The sequence below is a fragment of the Aquarana catesbeiana genome, linkage group LG02 (assembly GCF_042186555.1).
Source record: "Aquarana catesbeiana isolate 2022-GZ linkage group LG02, ASM4218655v1, whole genome shotgun sequence".
NCBI lineage: Eukaryota > Metazoa > Chordata > Amphibia > Anura > Ranidae > Aquarana > Aquarana catesbeiana.
Window position 1 is genome coordinate 805,513,861 of NC_133325.1, and position 9,209 is coordinate 805,523,069.

Sequence of the window (9,209 nt, forward strand, 5' to 3'; positions counted from 1 at the left end):
CACCTAGGAGAACATTGAGCTGCTTCTACAGGCAGAACACAAAACTCCTGGAGAAGAAACGTTTTTTATGTCAGTGTGCATGGAGCCCAAAGTCTATGTTTTCCCCCCAAAATAAATTGCGTTTGAAAGACCATGTGACATAAAATATTCCAACGATCGCCATTTTATTCTCTAGAAGGGCCTCTGCTAAAAAAATATATAATATTTGGGGGTTCTCAGTCATTTTTCTAGTAAAAAATACCAATTTAAACTTATGAACAAAAAGTTCCAGAAAAGTCCTGGTCAGCAAGTGGTGAAAACAAACGCCCTGCACTGATCTGTATTGATGTAAACGGGGACCGTAAAAGACAAAGGGGGTTATTTACGAAAGGCAAATCCACTTTGCACTATAAGTGCAAACTACAAGTGCAAAGTGCGCTTTAAATTGCACTGAAAGTGTACTTGGAAGTGCAATCATTGTAAATCTGAGGGGAAGATCTGAAATGAGGGGAAGCTCTCCTGATTTTATCATCCAATCATGTGCGAGCTAAAATTCTGTTTTCTATTTTCCTTGCATGTCCCCCTCGGATCTACAGCGACTTTACTTCCAAGTGCACTTTCAGTGCAATTTCAAGCGCACTTTGCACTTGTAGTTTGCACTTGTAGTGCAAAGTGGATTTGCCTTTAGTAAATAACCCCCCAATGTGATTTCCGTTGTCGTGTACACGAGAGTGACAGCAAACGCAGGAGAACATGCACCCCAACCCTCCGTGCTCCCACACAGAACTGAACGCACACATAAGTTGCACAAATATATGTAAACGGTGTTTATACCACACATGTGAGGTATTGTCACAAATGTTAGAGTGAGAGTGATAATTCTAGCACTGGATCTCCTCTGTAACTCTGTAAACTTGTAATCTGTAAAAAAAATATTCAAGCGTCGCCTATGGAGATTTTTAATACTGTAGTTTGTCGCCATTCCACGTGCGTGCGCAATGCGTGACATGTGAGGTATCTATTTACTTGGTGTAACATAATCTATCACATTATACAAAGAAATTGGGGTAACAATTGTATTGTGTTTTTTTTTTTGTAATAAGATAAAGTGTATTTTTGCTAAACAAAAAATTGCGTTTGAAAGACGGCTGCGCAAATACTGTGTCACATAAAATATTGCAACGATCGCCATCTTATTCTCTAGGGTCTCTGCTAAATATATATATATAATATTTGGGGGTTCTCAGTCACTTTTCTAGTAAAAAATACTCATTTCAACTTGTAAACAAAGAGTTCCAGAAAAGTCCTGGTCAGCAAGTGGTGAAAACAAACGCCCTGCACTGATCTGCATTGATGTAAACGGGCGCCATAGAAAACAATGTGATTTCCATTGTGGTGTACACTATAGAGACAGCAAACGTAGGAGAACATGCACCAGTGTGGATGAGGGTAACATACAGGAAATAAGAAAAAAATACATTGAAAGCGCCCCAAACCTCCGCGCTCGCACGTAGAACTGAACGCATCCATAAGTATATGTAAACGGTGTTCAAACCACACATGTGAGGTATCACCACGATCGTTAGAGTGAGAGCGATAATTCTAGCCCTGGATCTCCTCTGTAACTCTAAACTGGTAACCTGTAAAAAAATGTCAACGGTCCCCTATGGAGATTTTTAAGTACTGTCGTTTTTCACCATTCCAGGAGCGTGCGCAGTTTTAAAACGTGACATGTTAGGTATCTATTTATTCAATGTAACATCATCTATCACATTATACAAAAAAAAAAAATGGGGTAACTATAGTATGTTTTTATTTTTTATTCATGAAGGCTCCCTGCACACTGGGCTTAAAAAAACGTCTGTTCTCTCAGGAGTAAAAAACGCTGATATAGAGCATTTTTTGTAGAAAGTTTAGACGTGTTTAGGAGAGTTTTACGTTTTTTCTGCCTCCAAGTTCCAGTCAGAAATACGAATCAGACGGGTTATTTCTTCTGCCTCTAAACGTTAAACCCAAAATCTGCCTCCTAACGTCCTAATGTACATGGACACCTAGGAGAACATTGAGCTGCTTCTACAGGCAGAACACAAAACTCCTGGAGAAGAAACGTTTTTTATGTCAGTGTGCATGGAGCCCAAAGTCTATGTTTTCCTCCAAAACAAATTGTGTTTGAAAGAACATGTGACATAAAATATTCCAACGATCACCATTTATTCTCTAGAAGGGCCTCTGCTATAAAAAAATATATAATATTTGGGGGTTCTCAGTCATTTTTCTAGTAAAAAATACCAATTTAAACTTATGAACAAAAAGTTCCAGAAAAGTCCTGGTCAGCAAGTGGTGAAAACAAAGACGCCCTGCACTGATCTGCATTGATGTAAACGGGGTCCGTAAAAGACAAAGGGGGTTATTTACGAAAGGCAAATCCACTTTGCACTATAAGTGCAAACTACAAGTGCAAAGTGCGCTTTAAATTGCACTGAAAATGTACTTGGAAGTGCAATCATTGTAAATCTGAGGGGAAGATCTGAAATGAGGGGAAGCTCTCCTGATTTTATCATCCAATCATGTGCGAGCTAAAATTCTGTTTTCTATTTTCCTTGCATGTCCCCCTCGGATCTACAGCGACTTTACTTCCAAGTGCACTTTCAGTGCAATTTCAAGCGCACTTTGCACTTGTAGTTTGCACTTGTAGTGCAAAGTGGATTTGCCTTTATTAAATAACCCCCCAATGTGATTTCCGTTGTCGTGTACACGAGAGCGACAGCAAACGCAGGAGAACATGCACCCCAACCCTCCGTGCTCCCACACAGAACTGAACACACACATAAGGTGCACAAATATATGTAAACGGTGTTTATACCACACATGTGAGGTATTGTCACGAATGTTAGAGTGAGAGCGATAATTCTAGCACTGGATCTCCTCTGTAACTCTGTAAACTTGTAATCTGTAAAAAAAATTCAAGCGTCGCCTATGGAGATTTTTAATACTGTAGTTTGTCGCCATTCCACGTGCGTGCGCAATGCGTGACATGTGAGGTATCTATTTACTTGGTGTAACATCATCTATCACATTATACAAAGAAATTGGGGTAACAATTGTATTGTGTTTTTTTTTTTGTAATAAGATAAAGTGTATTTTTGCTAAACAAAAAATTGCGTTTGAAAGACGGCTGCGCAAATACTGTGTCACATAAAATATTGCATCAATCGCCGCCTCATTCTCTAGGGTCTCTGCTAAAAATATATATATATAATATTTGGGGGTTCTCAGTCACTTTCTAGTAAAAAATACTCATTTCAACTTGTAAACAAAAAGTTCCAGAAAAGTCCTGGTCAGCAAGTGGTGAAAACAAACGCCCTGCACTGATCTGCATTGATGTAAACGGGGTCCGTAAAAGACAAAGGGGGTTATTTACGAAAGGCAAATCCACTTTGCACTATAAGTGCAAACTACAAGTGTAAAGTGCGCTTTAAATTGCACTGAAAATGTACTTGGAAGTGCAATCATTGTAAATCTGAGGGGAAGATCTGAAATGAGGGGAAGCTCTCCTGATTTTATCATCCAATCATGTGCGAGCTAAAATTCTGTTTTCTATTTTCCTTGCATGTCCCCCTCGGATCTACAGCGACTTTACTTCCAAATGCACTTTCAGTGCAATTTCAAGGGCACTTTGCACTTGTAGTTTGCACTTGTAGTGCAAAGTGGATTTGCCTTTAGTAAATAACCCCCCAATGTGATTTCCGTTGTCGTGTACACGAGAGTGACAGCAAACGCAGGAGAACATGCACTGGTGTAGACGAGGGTAACATAGAAATGTGAAGGCAGAAAAAGACCGAGGAGTCCATCGAGTTCGCACATTTTAAATTTTTTTTATGTTTTTTTGGTTTTGTTTTTTCATTCAGTAAAAGACCAAAAGGGATAAAATAAGAGAATTGTATTGCTCTTCAGGGGCTGTAGGGTTCTGTTCAGACTTGTGCTAGGGCCTCTGCGCTTTGTGCGTCGCTCGTAGGACATTTCAGAAATTCCCCAACGCTTTTCTTGCTGCACTCAATGGAATGTTGCTGCGGATCCAATGCGTTGCATGTGAAATTCATCTGCTGATACATGAAGAATGTATGGCGCCCTCACATGTCTGCTGAAGTGCGATTCTCTGCGTCTTTCCCACTCGCAGAGTCTAAGGCCGGCCATACACGGAGCGGAAGAGATCCGCTGGATTCCCCCATCAGCACACACACGGTTATTTACTAAAGGCAAATCCATTGTGTGAACTACAAGTACAATAGGAAGGGAAGTCGCTGGAGATCCAAGGGGGACAGGCAAGGAAAATAATAAACAGTGCTTGTATGTGATTGGCTGATAGAAATCAGCAGAGCTTCCCCTCAGATCTAAAGCGACTTCCAGGTGCGCTTGTAGTGTAAAGTAGATTTGCCTTTAGTAAATGATCCCCCTCAGTGTTTATGGAGGAATCCCTCCTGCGGGGCGATTGTATTTTCCTCGGGGGGGGATCCGTTCCCGCCGGTAGTAAGACAGCGATTATTTCTGGGGTCTATAGCAGCCGTCGGCGATAACTGCATGTAAGATCCGGCAATGCTGGTCGATCGATGAACTTGTACATTCTACCGGCCCATACATGATTTGAGTCTCAGATTTAAGCCGTGTATGGCCTTCCCTTCGTTACACTTGCGGTTGGGGGGGACGGGGGCGGTAAACATAGGCGGTTTTGCTGCGTTTTATAGAACGGCTCCCCTCAAAGCTGCAAAGGCAAAAAAAATCAATTCGGTGCATTGCGTTTCACATTGGAGCAGTGAATGGGGCGGCACGGCGCTGAATGTGGGGGTGGGCGGCGGCAGTGCGGGGTTAAATCAGGCGACAGGACGCCTTCTTTTATCGCCTGCCAAACGCCCTCCGAAAAGCAATCTACAACCGATTGCTTTTACAGAGCGCAATGCACAACACCTCATGTAAAGATTCCTTTAGATTGTAAGCTCTACGGGCCGGACCCTCCTGTCCCTGTAAAGTGTAAATCCTGTATAATAATAATAAAGGAGTCCTCAGTGAAATGTCAATAAATATCCACACCTCATAATCTTCATTATAACTTTATTATACGTTTTTATTCCATTATTTATATTATTTCGTATTTATTTTTTTATCTATTTAAGCAGCAGCCGCCATTATGGAGACTAAAATGGCGGCGCCCACATCGGCTTCACTCGCCCTCAGTTTAGCTCATCTCCTGCCTGACCAATCAGCGCCCTCTGAGGCAGCGGACTGTACCATTCACTCCCGATTCTGAGGGGTGGATCCGCCTCACTTCCCCCTTTTTTTCCCGGCTCCTGTGCCGACCAACACATTTCACACTGCCGAGTCCCGCACATCACATTGCGGGGTTTGTATCCCCGGGAAGGGAATGAAGGACGGAGCGGGGGAGATATCGGGGGGATGTAGATTGTCCCCCCCTCTTCTGTCGGGAGGTGGTATGTCCTGTCAGTAGAAGAGGAGGGGGAGGAGCTGCCGGCGCCATTGTAGTTGGTGGCTGAGCTCAGAGGAGGATGTGTGGGGAGGGGAAGGGAACTCTTCATTCTTCATATATATGGAGTTTATGTGAGGGGGAGATGTGGGGGGGGGGGATGAAGATGTGGGGGGGGAGATGAAGATGTGGGGGGGAGGGGATGAGATGTGGGGGGGAGATGAAGATGTGGGGGGGAGGGGGATGAAGATGTGGGGGGATGAAGATGTGAGGGGAGATGTGGGGGGAGATGAAGATGTGGGGGGGAGATGAAGATGGGGGGAGATGTGAGGGGGAGATGAAGATGTGGGGGGGGGGGAGATGAAGATGTGGGGGAGATGAAGATGTGGGGGGATATGAAGATGTGGGGGGGATGAAGATGTAGTGGGGGAGATGAAGATGTGGGGGGGGGAGATGAAGATGTGGGGGGGATGAAGATGTGGGGGGGGATGAAGATGTGGGGGGGGGGAGATGAAGATGTGGGGGGGATATGAAGATGTGGGGGGAGATGAAGATGTGGGGGGGAGATGAAGATGTGGGGGGAGATGAAGATGGGGGGAGATGTGAGGGGGAGATGTGGGGGGGGGGGAGATGAAGATGTGGGGGGGATATGAAGATGTGGGGGGAGATGAAGATGTGGGGGGGGGAGATGAAGATGTGGGGGGGATATGAAGATGTGGGGGGAGATGAAGATGTGGGGGGATATGAAGATGTGGGGGGGATATGAAGATGTGGGGGAGATGAAGATGTGGGGGGATATGAAGATGTGGGGGGGGGAGATGAGATGTGGGGGGGATATGAAGATGTGGGGGGAGATGAAGATGTGGGGGGATATGAAGATGTGGGGGGGATGAAGATGTAGTGGGGGAGATGAAGATGTGGGGGGGGAGATGAAGATGTGGGGGGGGGAGATGAAGATGTGGGGGGGATGAAGATGTGGGGGGGGATGAAGATGTGGGGGGGGGAGAGATGTGGGGGGGGGAGATGAAGATGTGGGGGGAGATGAAGATGTGGGGATATGAAGATGTGGGGGGATGAAGATGTAGTGGGGGAGATGAAGATGTGGGGGAGATGAAGATGTGGGGGGGGAGATGAAGATGTGGGGGGGGATGAAGATGTGGGGGGGATGAAGATGTGGGGGGGGGATGAAGATGTAGGGGGGGAGATGAAGATGTAGGGGGGGGGATGAAGATGTAGGGGGGGAGATGAAGATGTGGGGGGGAGATGAAGATGTGGGGGGGAGATGAAGATGTGGGGGGGGGATGAAGATGTAGGGGGGGAGATGAAGATGTAGGGGGGGGGTGAAGATGTAGGGGGGGAGATGAAGATGTGGGGGGATATGAAGATGTGGGGGGATGAAGATGTAGTGGGGGAGATGAAGATGTGGGGGGGGAGATGAAGATGTGGGGGGGATGAAGATGTGGGGGGGGATGAAGATGTGGGGGGGGGAGATGAAGATGTGGGGGGGATATGAAGATGTGGGGGGAGATGAAGATGTGGGGGGAGATGAAGATGTGGGGGGGAGATGAAGATGGGGGGGAGATGTGAGGGGGAGATGTGGGGGGGGGGGGGAGATGAAGATGTGGGGGGGATTGAAGATGTGGGGGGAGATGAAGATGTGGGGGGGGAGATGAAGATGTGGGGGGATATGAAGATGTGGGGGGAGATGAAGATGTGGGGGGGATATGAAGATGTGGGGGGGATATGAAGATGTGGGGGGAGATGAAGATGTGGGGGGATATGAAGATGTGGGGGGGGGGAGATGAAGATGTGGGGGGTGATGAAGATGTGGGGGGGAGATGAAGATGTGGGGGGATATGAAGATGTGGGGGGGATGAAGATGTAGTGGGGGAGATGAAGATGTGGGGGGGGGAGATGAAGATGTGGGGGGGGGAGATGAAGATGTGGGGGGGATGAAGATGTGGGGGGGGGATGAAGATGTGGGGGGGGGAGATGAAGATGTGGGGGGAGATGAAGATGTGGGGGGGAGATGAAGATGTGGGGGGATATGAAGATGTGGGGGGATGAAGATGTAGTGGGGGAGATGAGATGTGGGGGGAGATGAAGATGTGGGGGGGGAGATGAAGATGTGGGGGGGGATGAAGATGTGGGGGGGATGAAGATGTGGGGGGGGGATGAAGATGTAGGGGGGGAGATGAAGATGTAGGGGGGGGATGAAGATGTAGGGGGGGAGATGAAGATGTGGGGGGGAGATGAAGATGTGGGGGGGGAGATGAAGATGTGGGGGGGGGATGAAGATGTAGGGGGGGAGATGAAGATGTAGGGGGGGGATGAGATGTGGGGGGGGATGAAGATGTGGGGGGGAGATGAAGATGTGGGGGGGGATGAAGATGTAGGGGGGAGATGAAGATGTGGGGGGGAGATGAAGATGTAGGGGGGAGATGAAGATGTGGGGGGGGGGATGAAGATGTAGGGGGTGGATGAAATGTGGGGGGGGATGAAGATGTGGGGGGGAGATGAAGATGTGGGGGGGGGAGATGAAGATGTGGGGGGGGGATGAAGATGTGGGGGGGAGATGAGATGTAGGGGGAGATGAAGATGTAGGGGGGGATGAAGATGTGGGGGGGGATGAAGATGTAGGGGGGAGATGAAGATGTGGGGGGGAGATGAAGATGTGGGGGGGGGATGAAGATGTAGGGGGGGAGATGAGATGTGGGAGGGGGGGATGAAGATGTGGGGGGGATGAGATGTGGGGGGGGATGAAGATGTAGGGGGGAGATGAGATGTGGGGGGATGAAGATGTGGGGGGATGAGATGTGGGGGGGATGAAGATGTGGGGGGGAGATGTGAGGGGGAGTGGGGGGGGGATGAAGATGTGGGGGGGGATGAAGATGTGGGGGGGAGATGTGAGGGGGAGATGTGGGGGGGAGATGAGATGTGGGGGAGATGAAGATGTGGGGGGGGGGGATGAAGATGTAGGGGGGAGATGAAGATGTGGGGGGGGTGAAGATGTAGGGGGGGAGATGAAGATGTGGGGGGGGAGATGAAGATGTGGGGGGGATGAAGATGGTGGGGGGGAGATGAAGATGTGGGGGGGGATGAAGATGTGGGGGGGGATGAAGATGTGGGGGGGGTGAAGATGTGGGGGGAGGGGGATGAAGATGTGGGGGGGGATGAAGATGTGGGGGGGAGATGAGATGTGGGGGGGGAGGGGGATGAAGATGTGGGGGGGATGAAGATGGGAGGGGGAGATGTGGGGGGAGATGAAGATGTGGGGGGGGAGATGAAGATGTGGGGGGGAGGGGGATGAAGATGTGGGGGGGAGATGTGAGGGGGAGATTGTGGGGGGAGATGAAGATGTGGGGGGATGAGATGTGGGGGGGAGATGTGGGGGGGAGATGAAGATGTGGGGGGGAGGGGGATGAAGATGTGGGGGGAGATGTGAGGGGGAGATGTGGGGGGAGATGAAGATGTGGGGGGGAGATGAGATGTGGGGGGGAGATGTGGGGGGGAGATGAAGATGTGGGGGGGAGGGGGATGAAGATGTGGGGGGGAGATGTGAGGGGGAGATGTGGGGGAGATGAAGATGTGGGGGGGATGAAGATGTGGGGGGGAGGGGGATGAAGATGTGGGGGGAGGGGGATGAAGATGTGTGGGGGGAGGGGGATGAAGATGTGGGGGGAGGGGGATGAAGATGTGTGGGTTGGGCGGCTCTCTTTCCTGCATAGAAAACATTTTCTATTTTGCGGCGTTG